The sequence below is a fragment of the Mycteria americana genome, chromosome 4 (assembly GCF_035582795.1).
Source record: "Mycteria americana isolate JAX WOST 10 ecotype Jacksonville Zoo and Gardens chromosome 4, USCA_MyAme_1.0, whole genome shotgun sequence".
Classification (NCBI taxonomy): Eukaryota; Metazoa; Chordata; class Aves; order Ciconiiformes; family Ciconiidae; genus Mycteria; species Mycteria americana.
Genome location: NC_134368.1, coordinates 26508121 through 26525866, shown reverse-complemented (window position 1 = coordinate 26525866; position 17746 = coordinate 26508121). Strand labels below are relative to the sequence as shown.

The following is a 17746-nucleotide window of genomic DNA, read 5'->3' as shown; positions in this document are numbered from 1 at the left end:
AGGCAAGAATTAGCAGCATTTATTGCAATTGCATATAATTTATGCAATAATGCAGCAAACATGCATTGCTGGCATGTTTATCCGATTGCATAAATGATGGTAAAAATAGTGCATAGTAGCAGCAAGCGTGTGACCAATGGTAGAAAGTAAACGATGGCACGAAAAGAACCAGAAACCAGCAGGTAGTTCTTCAGTTCACTATGGACACCATCCTTCCCACACAGTAACAGTCCCTCAAACTTGGCTGAAACGTGCTGTAACGCAAGCCTATTATGAAGACATAAAATCTTCCTTGGAAGCAAATTTCTGCTTCCTCTTTCACTCTAGTGAGAAAAATAGCATTGCAAAAGTCCATTTCTCCTTTAACCATAGTCCATAAATGCTTTTAATTACATCACCTTTCATGGTATGACATTAACTACAGTTACTTAAAAGGCTATGCATGGCTCAGGTATCACAAAGAACATTTTCTCCTGGCAAGTGTCACCAATAAAAGCATACATGATAGAGCTACAGATTTACAGTCAATAAATACTAATTTTACTTTTGCTAGACATTATAAACCTCTTGAGATGGTTAAACAAATAATTTTAAAAAGTAACTCTTTGGCAAAGGAAATTTCCAATACAGAGAAAAAACTTTTTTCTATTAAGTCGCTTTAAAAAATTACAAACAGTGGAGAATGTGTGATAAAAGCCCCTTTTCCCTGTTACTGTTTACGGATAATGTCCCACACACATGACTAGTGCTGAGCAGAAAAATATGTAAATATACCCTGAACTCTCTTGATTAATGTGCATGCCTTTCCTTTCCTCGCAGATCAAGTTTAAACTGGGTACAATCAGGTTATCTGTGAGAAATGAATTGTAAGTACCGTCTATATATGGCCACTTGGAGGAAGTAAAATACTAAACTTGCTTTTCTTGCATATTTGTGACAGCAAGACCACTCTAAGTTTAATTACTGACAAAGAACAGTATCATAGGATTGATTTCTTCTAGTCACAACCATCTCAAAATTAAAATAACAAATTATGAAAACTATCAAAATTATCTCTGCCAAGAATTTCCAGTGAGAATATTTTTGAGAAGATTTCCCTTTTGCAATAGCTCTTTTGTAAACAGAAAACAGTTTTTTTGTGTTACAGTGCTTATAAAAGGGGCAAAATTTTGATTTAATTGTTCATTTAGAAATGGTCTTGGAAGCAATTTTCAACCAGCTGTATTTCTGTGGATTATTCCCTCAGTGCTGTTCATGACATGCGGTATCACTAAATGTCACAAATCATCCTGAGGCATCACATACTGTACAGTGCAGATTATTTATTTTGCCAAGTCCAGGTTTTTCTTTCTTCGCTTTAGAGTTTGGAAACAATCCCAAAAGTAATAGGGAAGTTTGTGAACCTTCTCTTAAATATGCCTCTTGGCTGGCTCCCTTTCCTGTTTTCTTGGCCTCTCCAGGGACACATAATCAGTGCAACTCATGGAGTCCTTGTGCAGTTGTGTACGGGCCTTCTCAACTTCTTACATTTCAGCCAAAAAAAAAAATTGAAAAGGAAGGCTGTTTGGAAAACTAGGCTTTTTCTTTAATTCACAAAGTCTAGCTACTTTACACCGCTGGGTAATGAAGCTACAGGTGACTGCCTCCAAGTCTCGCACATCTGCAAAGTGAGGTGCTATAAATCAAATGTAGGTTGCCTTGTTTTGCTGCTAACCGGGTCAACCTCCCCCCAAAACAAAATTCCAGAAAGCAAATAACCATAACAAGTGGTTGCTGCACATAATGTTTCTCTATCATTACACAAAGAACTTCATAACACCCAATTATAAAAAACCTGGACTGGTTGTGCAGGGATTTCACAACTGGAGGTAAGATAACTTGAGGTATCTCCGTTTGTCTGCACTTGGATGCTCCTTTTAGCTAGTTGCATTTTCTTATGACTTTAGTGCAAAAAGGTTTGGTTTTCTGTAGGTCCCTTTGTTTACTAAACCAAAATCAGGCCAAAAGACATCGATGAAGGCCAGAACAAGATTTGGATTAATTTATTTGTTTATAGTCAAGAGGGAGAATGAATGCTGAGTTCCAGCAATAGCTAATTACATGAATTTGAATCTAGCAAAATGAATGCTTGTCTGCCAATTTGAAAACTCACCTCTCTTGAACCTTATAGGACTAAAACTCATTTGTCGTTAATCTTATTTTATGTATTAACAAGTATTATTCATTCTTTCTGTTTCTGGAGATGTTTGGATTTCAAGACCTCACCTCTGTCACTTTTACATGTGAAATAAGCACCCCTTGCCTATATGTCCGATGACGTCCTCCCACGTGTCCCACCTTTCGCACCCCTCTCCCCCACTAATATCATGCAATATCAATGTTGAAAAGAATCAGCTGTGCTTTGAATGAAGCAGAAAGCCTCTTGCAAAAGTAGCGTATGGTCAGGTAGTGAAAGTGTTATCACAGGAGGTATGCCAAAGGGGCTGAATTAAAGACATTTAGGCCTTTTGCTAACTTATTAGGCATCTCCTAAGCAAAGTTTTGGAGCTCTGATCTTCCAGCCTTAATGGCCTTTTACCATTGTTTAATCTCATTATATTAACGTGATAGCAAACGTCAGTGAAGCCAACCAAAGCCCATACACACTATCATAAAGCGAAAGCAACGTTGTAATTATGCCTTTATTCCACTCTGTGGCCAGATGTCACAAGTGCTGTTGTCACCTCCTCCTAATATCCCGGACTCCTCAGAGCAGCCGTCCTGTCAGCGCTGTCACTGTGAGTGCGATGTTCACGGTTCTGGATACGTAGAAGTATTACAGAATAACACAAATATAAAAGGAAAGCCTCAGTACAAGACTGCCAGAAGAGCATCCTTCTGGTGGCATCCTGAGGTGAGAGGTGCTGAGATCCACGCGACAGTTACTGAGAGGTAACTACGAGCAGGACTTTGTGTAGTCCCTCAGAAGGGCTCTGCGTTCATTTGGAGCTTATTTTGTGCTGTCCAGTGACTCCATAAGGGAAGAAATAATCTCCCTGGTGCTACGTTGCCAAAGCACGTTCATCTCCGACAACAGAGAAAGCCATGAGGAGGGAAAGCCTCAGGCGCTGGGGCGCGGGGGGACGCGGCGGGGGGGCCGGGAAGGATGGCCCACACAACCCAGCCAGATGTGGCGGGCCCAGATAAAGCCTTAGCTTTGGTCTGGGAGGGATGCGTTGTCATCCAGCGAAAAGGAGGTTAGGTGTGAGGTCGGGAGGCCTGGGTTACATACCCGCTGCGTTGCTGTTTCCCATCCCAAAGTCTGACAAGCTGATCTGGCTCTTAGGGGCCACTTGACGGACTGACAGCCCTTGCGCAGAGCAGTCCTGACCCCCACCCACATTTCAACAGCAAATAAGGGTAATTAACGCTCTTCTGGAGGTTTGAATTCACCTGGGGTAAATGTAGACGGAGGATTTGCAATGCCTTGCTTTTGCTGCGTTTAATCAATTTCTATTCAGGAATAGAAGTATTTACCAAATAAATAAAGACTGAAAGCAAAATGAAAAAAAAAAAATTCATTTTCTGGATTTCTCGCTCATGGTGGAATTCACTGCAATCAGAAGAAGCAACCCAAGATCTAATAGGTATATTTAATTTTTTTTTTTTTAAGATTTTGAAGCTTTAAGATTTTGAAGTGATTCATAAGCCTTTTGCTGACACTATGCAGTAAGGAGATCTTCAGCGAGTCAGCGATTCCCTTGAAGGCCTTAAGCAATTAGTAAGTAGGTGAACTGGTGAGTCTGTTACACTCAAAATATTGTTCATGGGCAAAGAGGAAGCACACCTTATATATAAGTAAATAAAAAAATTTGTTAATATAATGGAAAGTTTAGCAGTCTAATTCTAGAATTGTTATTAGTCTAGATCTAATTATTACAGAAATAGAAAAAATAATAATGCTTTTAGAAAAAGACTCAACGATAGTAATGATACAATTAAAATTGTAACGCACGCAGTTCTTAGTATCTATCCTTTTTCTCGGGGTAATGATCACCCTTCCACTGCTCCTTTGGGTCCTGAAGTCAGCAGCTTTGGGCTGCTGGAGAGGGTAACGCCATAAGTCATCAGCCTCTGAAGTCCCCCTTTGGGAGGAAGATTGTATTGATGCCGCTGGTTTCTTCTTCCTCCCTTTAGGATCCACCTGGGGTCATTTTATGTTTGCTAACATACTTATACACCTTTCTTTTCTTCCTTGGTCTACACTGCCATGTTACATCAGAATTTAATATATATGATGCCCTCTACATATGTGAGATACTGTTTCTCTGTTCTCTTTGTTATCCCTAAATCCAGTTCAGTGCAGCTCCAGATCTGCATTTATTTAACTGACCACAGGTAAGTCGCTTATAGCCATGGGGTCTCCAGTGCCAGGACTGTAGCCTGTCCCTTATCGTCCCGTACCTGTCCTCCTCTACACCGCACCCGGTGTCTCTGCGTCTCAGGGCCTCTGCCACTGTACCAGATCTGTATTTCTCTCCATCATTGTATTAGAGTTGTAAATATCTCGTTCTACATAGAATAACTGCTTGTTGCTGCTACCTACACAAAACTGAGATTATACCATCCAATGATAAACAGAAATAAAGCAAATTAGCTGTAGACACCTAGTCACTTAGAAAAACTGCTGTTACAGCCAAACTAAGTAAAACAAAGGTGCAGGCAGATGAAGAAGAGAGCAAGCCTGACAAGGCTTAGTCCCAAGGCCATGCAAAATCAATACAAAGCTGACAGCCTGTCTCTAGCAATGGCACAGCCAAATTACAGAGCTACATGGCTACCAAAGCCCTAATTTCTTCTGCTCGCAGGTAGTAAGGCTATCCATCTCACTGCAGCAAGCAGTCCCCCTTATTCAATAGTTCAGGTCAGGAGGGACCGCTGGACGTCATGCAGTCCAACCCTCTGCTCAAAGCAGGGCCAACGTCCGTGGCCTTCAAAAGACAGCAAGGGCTCTGCTCTTCAGGGCTGTTCTTAACAGTGGCTTTTCTCACTGAGAAAAATCTAAGGTGTGGTGCTGTCGTGGTTTAACCCCAGCCGGCAACTAAGCCCCACACAGCCGCTCACTCACTCCCCCCACCTTCCCCAGTGGGATGGGGGAGAGAATCGGAAGGGTAAAAGTGAGAAAACTTGTGTGTTGATATTAAAACAGGTTTACAATAATAATAATAATAATAATAATAATAATAATAATAATAATAATAATAATAATAATAACAACAACAACAACAACAACAATAACAATAATAATAATAGTAATAATAATAAATTGAGGGGGGGTAACAAAGAGAGAGAAAAATAAAACCCAGAAAAGACAAGTGATGCAAATTAAACCAATTGCTCACCATCAACCCAGCCAGTCCCCGAGCAGCGGCCCCCCTGCCAACCTCCCCCCTGGTTTTATTGCTGAGCATGACGTCATATGGTATGGAATAGCCCTTTGGTCAGCTGGGGTCAGCTGTCCCAGCCGTGTCCCCTCCCAGCTTCTTGTGCACCCCCAGCCTCCTTGCTGGTGGGGTGGGGTGAGAAGCAGAAGAGGCCTTGACTGTGTGTAAGCACTGCTCAGCAGTGACTAAAACATCCCTGTGTTATCAACACTGTTTTCAGCACAAATCCAAACCACAGCCCCATACTAGCTACCATGAAGAAAATTAACTCTGTCCCAGCGAAAACCAGCACAAGTGCCATGCAGTAAAGGAAACCAGAGTTAATGGGCTTTATCTTCTAAATGAAATAAAATAAAACCCTCAAACATCCCAAAGCTAGTTACATGACTAGCACTCTCAAAAATGGGTTCTACTGAATTGTCATGATTTTAAAATAATTGATTTCAACTTTTTTAATCAACTTTAAGCAGCTTCATTGCACACTCCTCTCCTGTAGTCTGAGTACTGCCAGAATCAGATATTATTCGTATAATATTTTAATTGAGCAAGACGGAAAAATAAGAGCCTGGGCAAGATATTGCTGGCATATCTTTCTAATACAACTTCATCCAGCAAGATTGCCGATCAATTAAGAGGCCATTTCTCCAATGATGCTACAGCTATTCCTCCTGCAGAGCAGTTCGTTGCTGACACTGGGGGGCACTGGGGTCCCCAGAGGCTGGATCATGTTTGGCTGGGCGAAGCGTGAAGCCCAGCAGCCTGGGGGAGACCAGGGGAGGCGATCAAGGAAGAGGATGGGATACCAACCCTTTGCTCCCTGGGGCCCTCGGTGAGCTGGGAAAAAACCTGCCAGTGCAAGGTTCTGTACATCCAGAATCACAGAAAGCAGCTGTATTTATGTGCTTATCTTAGAAGTACGTGTTTTAAAGGAATTTACACAATGTGTCAATCTACTTAGATGTAAAAAATTGGCAGGGGTAGTGGTATTTTATTTAAACACTCTCTTTGGTTGCATTTCACTGAGATTTATATCCTTAAATAAGTCATAGAGGGGTTATTTGGGTGAACCAGCCCAGTGGCCAATGGCAGAGCTGAAAAAGACCAGAGGCCTCCTGCAACCCTGCATATCGAGCTGCCACCAGGCCACCGTGACCTTCTAGCTGTCCCAAGGAGAGTACTCTCTATTTCAAAAAGGAAAGTGAGTTCAATATGGCAAAAGTAAGATAAAGTTCAAAGGCTGTGAGTTGTAGTGGAGCAAATACAGGCTAGAAATTAACTTCCAAGCAGTAATGGCAATTAATCATGGAAGGGCTTTAGATGCTATGAGCTCTCCATCTCTCATTTCTAAATAAAATTCTCTCCTAAAAAATGTATAGCCATTTGGAAAAGGAGTCATTCAGGCAAGTGCTGTGACCCATGGTGTTTACAATGTAAAATGAAAACTTTCCTGATATACACTCTATAAATTGATCTATACATTTCCAAACCCTCTAGTGGCAAAGTGATGTAGACACTATTTGATCTCAATTTAGTAATTAGTTTGATCTTCTATCGACTTGTGGCAGATTTTCTTATAATATAGCCCCATAATTGAAATTACCATGTTCTGGATTACTATTTGCAATATTACGGGAAGTAAAATGACTCCATTTCTTGTTCCCTTTTTTTTTTAAGTAAAACATCAGCCCTACCCACTTCTTGTCTCTAATGACCTTCTTGAATTTTCATATTTCAGAATTCCTGTAAGAAAACCAGTAATGAATAAATATGTCAGCTATCAGCACTATGAATCTCAGGCTAAATCAAGTAAGTGTGTAGACAAAGTCCTGACTGATTTGTGGTAATGCAGAAATTTTTCATAACCCCAAATGAAACCTAGTCTTTCTTCTTAATGCAATTCTTTATTGTTGTATCCTTGAATGACCTGCAGGTAAATAATGATATGTTTGCCTGTATAAACAATTTCATGGTAGATAAGATATTAGCAGTAGACATTTATTTCTCAGCTTTGGTCCTTAGCCAGTTTATTTTCAGTTGTCCAGTAGCCTACACTAGGGATGACTGACCAAAATGTTGGTAATAGACCAGGCAGCTGATCCTAATGTTGCATTGTGCAGACATGTACTGCCTTTAAGAATTTGAGATTTTTTTTTTGAAAATAATGTTGGTATTCTGATATTTGCCCCCAAAGCCCTATCATTCTGACACATTTGTTAGACACTTTTGATACAAGTCTGACACTTTTGATACAAGTCTGGGGCTTGTATCAAAAATAGCATGGCCAGCAGGACTAGGGAAGTGATCGTGCCCCTGTACTCGGCACTGGTGAGGCCGCACCTCGAATCCTGTGTTCAGTTTTGGGCCCCCCACTACAAGAGAGACATTGAGGTGCTGGAGCGTGTCCAGAGAAGGGCAATGAAGCTGGTGAAGGGTCTGGAGCAGAAGTCATATGAGGAGCAGCTGAGGGATCTGGGGTTGTTTAGCCTGGAGAAAAGGAGGCTGAGGGGAGACCTTATTGCTCTCTACAACTGCCTCAAAGGAGGTTGTAGAGAGGTGGGGGTCGGTCTCTTCTCCCAGGTAACAAGTGATAGGACAAGAGGAAATGGCCTCAAGTTGCGCCAGGGGAGGTTTAGACTGGATATTAGGAAATTTTTCTTCACTGAAAGGGTTATCAAGCATTGGAACAGGCTGCCCAGGGAAGTGGTTGAGTCGCCATCCCTGGAGGTATTTAAAGGACGTTTGGATGAGGTGCTTAGGGACATGGTGTAGTGGTGGTCTTGGTAGTGTTAGGTTTACAGTTGGACCCGATGATCTTAAAGGTCTTTTCCAACCTATACGATTCTGTGATTCTGTGATTCTGTGATTTTTTCTGAAGTGAATATCTACACTGATGCATCTTGTAAATATTTTTTTCTCACTTTTGACTGGATCAGAATACAAGTAAGTGACTAGCATTACTTTTGACTGTACCACTGGATCGTACGGATATGGGCTGAACACGTGTGGACTGAATTGAAGGGAAGGAAGAGTTTGTGATGAGGTTCAAACTAGGAAGACCATGAGTTAGCTTGACTGGGTTAAGACCAAGAGAGAAAGGGGTCAATCTGTGGATGTTGGTGGAGGGGAATCGTCAGGGTGTGGAAAGATTCAGTTGGGCAATATTAGCTCAAAATTAGCTCAATGTAAGAGCTATGGGCCTCCTCCCTTCCAGGCTTGGCTCCAGATTTGTAAAGACTGTTTTGTTTCATCCCCACCATTTATTCTACACATATTTCTGAAAGCCTTTCCTTTATAATTTGAAGTGGTGATATATCATGCATTTGACTTGCAAAGGAATCAGCCCTTTCTTTATGCCTGCCTTGCAGGGCTCCTCCAAGAACAAGCTCAGCCATATCTCCTGATGCTCTCTCTATCTGAGGAAAACCTTTCCCAGTCCCACCCTTTTGGGTATTGATAGGGCAGCAAATTAAAAACTCAAAGCCTCTGGCATAGGAGTGGCTGTTTCAGATACAGCAGAAACTCCTCCTATCTTACTTTGATGTTAATCAGATATCAAGACATTGGCAGGCTCTTCAGCACTCTGCCTAAACCAATGATTTAATTTCTACAGGTAGGCTTGAAGCCCTTAGCAAACTGGCCCTGTTTGTTTCCGCAGTCCTTATCAGCTCTGTTATTGCTATTCCTGATTAAAATTCAAGGTCTTCAGAAATTCAGTTGATGTTAGAGCCAAACTCATGACTCTGGAGCTCTCCATTCCCGAGCACTTCATGGGGCTCAGGAATACGCATAGCTCCTGTGCTTGAGCTGGCATGCCTGAACACTATAGGCAGCAGCTGGGTGATCAGGTACATTTTCTGAAGGCTCAGTTTGTCCTGGGCTACAGCCATAACAATCTCTGTAAGAGATTATACGACAAAATGTAAGTGTAGTTGAAATGCCAAAAATGGACAGATGATTAGTGGGTCAAGAGTCTCTCATTTTTTCTCCCTTTTCTTCTCCCACAAAATGCTCATGGATTACACAGTAGTCCCAAAGCCCCTTGAATCCACTCTCCATGCCAGCTTACGTATGCACATGAAGAGCTTCTCACTTCATGCCCTGTCCAATGCCACATAACTTTTATCAGGCATATGATTTTTATAAATTAACATTCAACAATCAATTCATCATCTCTATTACACAGTATCTTACCATTATCGGAGACACTAAGATGAAGAAAATCATAACTAATTCATACCTGCTCAGAGACCTGGCCTGCTCTTCTCCTTCTATGCAGCCTTTTTTCATGTGTGCTGTCATTTAATTTTATACTATGCTCCTTCATAGCTAAAATGGAAATGGATTTTCCATTTTCTTTACAGTCTTTTCTTCAGAAGAAATGGTAATTTACTTAAAGGCAGCTTTTCTGTACCTAGTTACACAATTCAAGTCACTGATGATATAATAATTTGCAAATGATCACACACTGTAAACCATACACACTCCAGAAAACCATGATAGTGGCTCTGTAAGGATGCGGCAAGCTATTCAGACTTGTTGGATGAAAGAAACCCAGACAAGATAGTAATTTGTAACCTGCACATCATTTAAATTCAATAGTAAACAAACGCATGGCTTGCCTCCTTGTCCACATCTGGGCACGTAGTGCCATTTAAGAGGTCCCAGGGTACATGAGACACCCACATGCAGCTCACAGATATGACACACGAGAAATCTGTCACGAGATATGAATATATGAGAAATCTATAGCTGGGGAAGAGGTGGGTACCCTATAGTATTCTCAGGTAGTACTAGACAACTGTACAGAAGCAGCTGAACTAAGAATTCTATGTCTATAACAAAGCACTTTACCGAGGTTTTTTTCTGGTTGACACGTGTCAGCTCACGGCTTGCATCCCAGTGGTCATTATTATATAAAGTAATTTGCATAAAGGTTTGCTAAATGTTAAGCCAGGATCAGAATTTCAAAATAAACATTGCTGTTTAGCCGAAGAATTGTTTGTTTGTTGTTTTGTTTGTTGTTGTTTTTTTTTTTTAATTAGTCTTTTATCTTCTTTATTCCTAGTGGTATCATTAACTCTCTTTCTTTGCCCATACAAAACCTGGAAGGTAGTGGGAGAGGTGCTAGTGTTCCTCTCTCAGTGCACAGTCACAGGAATGCCCAGTGTGCTCATTGCTCAGAAATGGCAGGCATGGCAGAGGCTTACACACAAAACCAAGATGGTAATAAATGGAAAACCTAACATAGCTATAAATAGGCAGAGCTATTATTTAAGCTTCCACATATAGAAATTAGCTGCCTTAAGGAGGATCTTCGGTATGAAAATTCTCTGAAGACAGTAACTGGCAAGGCCCCAGATAATCTTATTTATGTTTGCCAAGTGACAAAAGCCAGTAGTTTTCTGTTTAAAGGGTATTGGAAAGGACCCCAAAAACCAACCATAACATCCTTTTGAAGTCTGATAAACATGAGGAGTTAAGTCACTTGAGATTATCAAAGATAATATAGGCAACCCCATCTCTACAGGGAGAGAACATTTTTCACAGTAGTAGCTACTGAATCTAACAATAAGATCCAGTGATGCAAGATTGAAGCTAGAAAAATTGTTATTGGAAATGAGGTACAAAATTTTAATTGTGAAGTTGATTAACAATTGCAGGACCTCAGTGAGGGCTGTGATGGATTGTCCACCGCCTGAAGTCTTTATATCAAGACTGAATGTCTCAAACTATTTTGTCGTTTCCTGTCAAGATTACTGCACTTCATATAGAAATCCCTGGGAGAGATTCTGTGGTCTGTATTTTGCAGAAGGTGTCAACATGGTCCCTTTTGACCTTAAAACCTATGAAAAAAATCAGGAATTTTCTTGCTCTGTAATAAGAAGCCATTCCGTGACAGGTCAGAGTGTATGAATGATGAAACATGATTAACTTAACCCAAGAAGAAACATATCACTTCACTTACTTACAAAAGGAAATATCAGACGGTCTTGCCATTGCTGTCAGTCTGTCGCAGGATGGCAGAAGGTCAAGCGCCGCGTTTATACAGTGCCTAGCACAAAAGGAGGGTAATCTCTAAAAAGGTAGGTACTCTGATAGAAAAGTAATAGTCTGAATAAAGGAAAACATGCTCCTTGGGATTACTGCTGAAGTACAGCTACGGAGGAGGTTCCTGAAGCCTTCAGTCTCCAGGTCGGCAAAAAAGGGCAGGCTGGGTTGAATTTCTCAAAGCTATGGGGACACTTCACAAGAACACCGACTAACTGCTAACTTTTAGCATCAAATTCTATATATTTGATATATATTTGACTGATACTTTCAGTCTTTGCCATTTTGAAGACCATGGGCCAGTTTAGCCGTTGGTTTCTGAGGAATTAGGATTTGACTCTTCAAATATGTGTAGAAATGGAAATCTGAGCTTGGTCCTGTTTTCCTTGCCACTCACTTAAGACCAGGACTGTGACTTCAGGTTCAGTAGAAAGGTTTCCTGGATAAAACAAGTTAGAATCTGGTCCTGTGCTTTAAGTTCAATTTTGAAACGATCATAACAGAAATAAAAGCAGTACCATTTTCTGGGAGATGACAAAGATTAAGAAAACAACCCTCTCCAAAACAAACAATATAATTACAATGGCAGAAAATTTCAGCGAAGCCTCCGAGGTACTTAGAGACATGGTGTAGTGGTGGTTTTTGGCAGTGTTAGGTTTATGGTTGGACTCGATGATCTTAAAGGTCTTTTCCAACCTATATGATTCTGTGATTCTGTGATTCTGTGAAAAAGGCATGTGAATAAAGCAAACCAGATCCACCAAACCAAAGCGCGACGACGCCGTAACACTACCTTCCTTCACCTAGCTCACCCAGTCCGACATTCAAATAAATCAGGCAGGGGTGTGCTGGAGAGGGATTAGTTCACTGAAGGCGTCTGACCCCGGGTCAGAAACTGAATGATAAACTGCATAGCTCCAGGCACTCGCCTCGGGATTGAGCAGCAACCTGCATGGATATGCCCTGCTGAAACGCATCCAGATGATCTGGTTCATCAGGTCAAAACGATCCCGGCTTCCCACCCCACCCTGCATCCCACCTGGCTCATCTGTAAGCGGGGTGCTCTTCCTCCGGGCTCCCCGCGGCACGAGGTCAAGGTAAGCTGGAGGAAAGACACTGGTCAGCCCTCTGACAGGCACACGCTCCATTTCACGCAAGGCGGCAAAGTAAACGCAAACATGGCATTTTTCAGAAAATCTGCTCTCAACACAAAGTCAACACAAAAATCCTCGCTGACGTCAGCAGACACAGGCTTAGGTCAGTGCTAAGTGCTTTTAAGACTCATTCACCCGTCCCTGTAGGTGGCAAAGCACCATCAGGTGTTGACACCGGTGTAGTGACAGCAACACAGAGATCAGCATCAGCCCTTGGCTTTAGCAGGTCTCCGTTCACCTCCAAACCAAACACGAAGCTGAGGAACAAACCAGTCAGGGCTTTGCAGAGCTTGGTACTGGGGGAAAGTGGCCTCCTACAAGGTCCTAACAGCCTGGCCACACTGCCTCCGATGGGAGGAGACTCTTCCTGGGAGATTCCTGAGGGAGAAACTCCTCAGCAGAAGTTCAAGACCTGACCACTTAGAAAAATAAGGTGAAGATTCATCTGTCTTTCTTCATATCAGGGAAGTCCATTTTCACCAATAATTGAAATCCATTTTGATATATTTCCTAACTAAACATAAACGTGAGCAGAGCCTTTTTCCTGTGTAGCATCCCCTTACATTTTCTCTCCTGCAGGCCAATCCACCTCCTTTAAATAAAAATATTGAGAGGATAGTTGGATCCAGCGATGAATTTCTGCATGTTTTCTCACAGTACACAGATAAAAAGCTAAGTATTATCTCTTCACTGGAGCTACCTTGGCTGTTCAGGATGGAAATAGTTGTCGGGACAAAGATATACTCCAGCTTCACCCTGCATTCGTCTCAGGGCAGGCCAGGCTCTGCTGTCCCTCCACCCCTTGCCTTTCTCATGCCCTGGAGAAGTTTCTCTGTCTGTCTTCTCTGCTCCCACACCTGACCCGAATCCTCGCCCTCCTCCCTTGATTTTATGCCAGATCCCATACCCAGTGCAAATGTCCTTCCTCCATTTCCCTTACGCAAGGTGAGGGAGGAGCTGTGGTCTGGCTGCAGACATCCCAGGCTGGAAGCCTCTCTGCAAAGCAAGATTAGCTTGAGCTGAATGCTGTAGCAATATCTCATGTTGTCCTGGTTTCAGCTGGGATAGAGTTAATTTTATACCTAGTAGCTGGTATAGTGCTGTGTTTGGGATTTAGGATGAGAATAATGTTGATAACACACTGATGTTTTAGTTGTTGCTAAGCAGTGTTTATACTAAGTCAAGGACTTTTCAGCTTCCCATGCTCTGCCAGCAAGGAGGTGCACAAGAAGGTGGGAGAGGACACAGCCGGGACAGCTGACCCCAGCTGACCAAAGGGCTATTCCATACCATACGGCGTCATGCTCAGCATATAAAGCTGGGGAAGAAGAAGGAAGGGGGGACATTCGGAGTGATGGTGTTTGTCTTCCCAAGTAACCGTTACGTGTGATGGAGCCCTGCTTTCCTGGAGATGGCTGAACACCTGCCTGCCCATGGGAAGCAGTGAATGAATTCCTTGCTTTGCTTTGCTTGCACACGTGGCTTTTGCTTTCCCTGTTAAACTGTCTTTATCTCAACCCGCGAGTTTTCTCACTTTTACCCTTCCGATTCTCTCCCCTGTCCCACCGGGGATGAATGAGAGAGCGGCTGTGTGGGGCTTAGTTGCCGGCTGGGGTTAAACCCCTACACATGTGACATCTGATCTTCACATGGTCCCGTGTGGTCACCTCTGTACAAGTAGCCCTGTGTTTCTGAGAAACGCCTGCCCAGGTGTTTGTGCAGAGAAGAGGTGGCTGCCCTTCCCCACGCTGAGACACGGCTCAGGGAGGCGAATGTGGTGGCTCCCCCAGTGAGACTTTCTCGTGTGGGTTCAGACCGTGACCACGTGTGAAACCAGGTCCTGAGAGGAGCACTTAATGGAAAAACTCCATACACTTAAACCTTTCAGGCTTCACACAAATAAGAGTAGTCACATAAGTTACCGGCATAGATTAACTCTGCTGAGGGTCCCTGCAAAAGCCTACGTGTCCAGTTTGTCAGCGGAAAATACTCAAAGCAATTTCATCTGAAATTACCCCAAGAGTAAAGAGCAAAAATAAGGACAGTGGGGGAGGTTTATTAGCGAATGGATGGGATGCAAGGAAGTTAGCATAACTGTATGACACTGGAACACGAGAAGGCACCCTTTTACACAACATTACAAAGAAATTTCAACAAGGTGTGCGATCTGCGCCAACCAGCACAGCCCCAGAAGCTGTCATTACAGCAGCTGGGACTGGCTGCCTGGCAAGGTGCGCTGCGAGACATTCAGTTTCTCCAATAATTAAGAGCTCACTCCTGCCAGCTGCTGAGCATTCCCATCTTCTGTCCCCTTCAGCTGAAGAGAAGGAAAGTCATATCTGCATGACGAGAAGCTTTGGCAGGATGAGAGGCTTTGAGGGCCAAAGTGTTCCTCATGGATCATGTTAAACATTTACACTTTAATAAAAAATATCCAGAATTTAAGACTTTGAAAAATCAACAGCTCTGCATACCAATATGTAAATCTCTTAATTTTCTTGCCTCCTGATCCGGGTTTTAAAAACATGCTGGATTGTGGAAAGCCATTTCAGTGCTGCATAATGAAAATGCAGTCTACAGAATGGATTAATCTGGCTGAGCTGTTAAATACAGGACATGCAACCTCTACTGCTGCCACAAATGAACTTTTTGGCATAAATTGGACAAGACAAAAAATGTCTCCCATGAGTGGAAGGAGGTATCTTGATTAAATGTCTGGAGGAGAGACCTTGTTTCTATATCATGCATGGTGTTGTCAAGAGTATTTCTAGGCAATCTGAGACAGGCAATGGATTCCTAATCTTGAAATTATCATGTTGAACTCGGAATACAGAAATAGTAATAGGATGGTAAGATTGTGTTAGGGCCATCTACTGTACAGAGCATCCTGTGGCACTCAAATCAACACATACATTTTATAAACCTTGAGAACACGTTTGATCTGTGGAGAGTTGGGCCATTTAAAAGTTTGTTAATAGCCCAGAATGTTTTTGTGCTGCAATTGAGAAAGCAGCTTTTTCACAGTCATTCAAAACAGAGACTCCTGTGAGATAAGCAGGTTTTTGAACACTCTTGCTACTTCTTCCATTTATTGACTGAGGAATACCATTGACAGGGATATGGTGAACATCAGTCAAAATCCTGGAAGACCTAGATTTCACAGATGATACCTGAATCGTTGACCAGACATGGCGGCGCGTTGCTGCAAAGACTGACAAGGGGAAGACACTGAAACAGGCAAATTTACAAAGCAGGAAGCTGATAAAGGCAGTGAAGATAAAAAGGATACCGAATAATGTAGCAAAACACACAGACTGCAAAAGTAGAGTCATTCAGGCTGGAAACTTTGTGAGTTTAAAAGGAGATAATTGTACTGGGACTGGAGGAGAACTGGTAGTTTTTACTGTTTCTAAAGCTGAGGTTGGCCTCTAAACAGGAAAACATGTGAAACTATCCTTACAGAATGTCCCCAATGTAAATTGAATTTGCAAACAGATCACCCTGCTAAAACGGCACCCCTACACATTAATGAGGGAAAAAACCTATGGTCAACATGGCAAATTGATTACATTGGACCCTTTAAGCCCTCCTCAGGATATAGATACATCCTCACAGGGGTACAGGTCATCTCAGGCCTAATCATGGCAACTAAATGTCAGAAGGCTAATGGTCAGAGCACCATTAGGGGATTATCTTCTTGGTTTTCAGGCCTACCAACACCCGATGTCATCCAAAGTGACAATGGCTCACATTTTTCCAACAAGGAAGTGCAAGAATGGGCAAAACAGGAAGAAATTCAGTGGGTATTCCATACCCCCTACTATCCTCAATCAAATGGGATGGTAGAATGAGCTGATGGCTTATTGAAAAGGAGCCTTAAGCCACACGAGGCCCACTGGGATACTTGACTTTCCAAAATACTTCATCAATTGAATAATCAGTATGGGCCCACTGGGAGCTCTGCGAGCTGAGCATTCTTTACAAAAACTAGACCTGATGCTCCACCTCCTGATGAAAGAGTATCCGATAGCATTACAGCCAGGTCAACCTGTCATAGTAAATTTACCACAAATTGGAACGGTACCTATGACTCTAACTAAACCTCGTGGCCCACTTGCCTGAGAAGCTACTGACAGCAGTGGTGCAAAACATAGAATTAGTGCACGGTGGATTTTTCCTTCTTTCTAATGGGGTAACCTGTCCGGAAAACTGCACCGAGACCAGTTTATTTTACCCTTTTATCTTGCAGTCTCCTCCAAGATGAAAATAAGATACATTGTCCTACTGCTGTTGAAGATTTCAATAATACTTGCTTCCCCACGAATGCCCACTGTCTCAACTTAATTGTCAATCAAGAAATCAGCCACAAGTGTGTCAGCACAGATAAGCCACCTGTCTTGTTACTAACAGACAGCAAGATAAACGTAAGTTGTAAAACACAACCGCCCGTTAATGAGGGATATATATATGTTATGATTATTCACAAAGACTCTTACATACCATATAGAAAATGCTGTAACGTAAGTCATTGCTCAATACACAGCTTTGAACAATATGCAATGCTTCAGTATAGACATATACCATATACCCAATCATTGCACTGGGATTAAATCACAATGGAACTGTCCTCTATCCATTAGAACATAGAGTATGGGCCCAACAAAATGGGCACAAATGGCAACCTATTGATGTTGATGCATGTGTTGTGCAGGAACAACAGGGATTTATTTGTGAAAGCAATACCATTAAGGCCCAAGACATTTGTCTTGACACAGAACAACGTGTTTGTCATTTTGAAATACATCCTAATGAAACCCCTGAAACTGTACTGTATATGTTGGAAACGGATATGTTTGTATGACAACCCTTTGTGATTCTATATTTATATACAATACCACTGTAGATATATAAAATCACTCAAATATTTGTATTTCTCATTTTACCAAAATTATGGGATGGAACTTTAACTATTCAGCTTGTGTCACAACCCACCAATTACTACAATCTAACTATACACTGTATCAAGATTTATTACCTACCCCTATTGGAATGAATCTCACATTGGTGAGAAAACCATTGCAACATGATGACCTGCATCAATTGCTAAAACGAATTCGAAAC

The 17746-nt window shown here is 42.1% G+C and overlaps 1 long non-coding RNA gene across 1 annotated transcript; it reads left to right on the top strand.

Annotated features, from left to right (window-relative positions):
* Positions 1-4339: 4339 nt before the first annotated feature.
* On the top strand, positions 4340-17076 carry LOC142408617 (uncharacterized). The gene is made up of 3 exons (XR_012775357.1): positions 4340-4377; positions 7159-7229; positions 16875-17076. It is a non-coding gene; the product is annotated as an uncharacterized LOC142408617 (long non-coding RNA).
* The last annotated feature ends 670 nt before the right edge of the window (positions 17077-17746 follow it).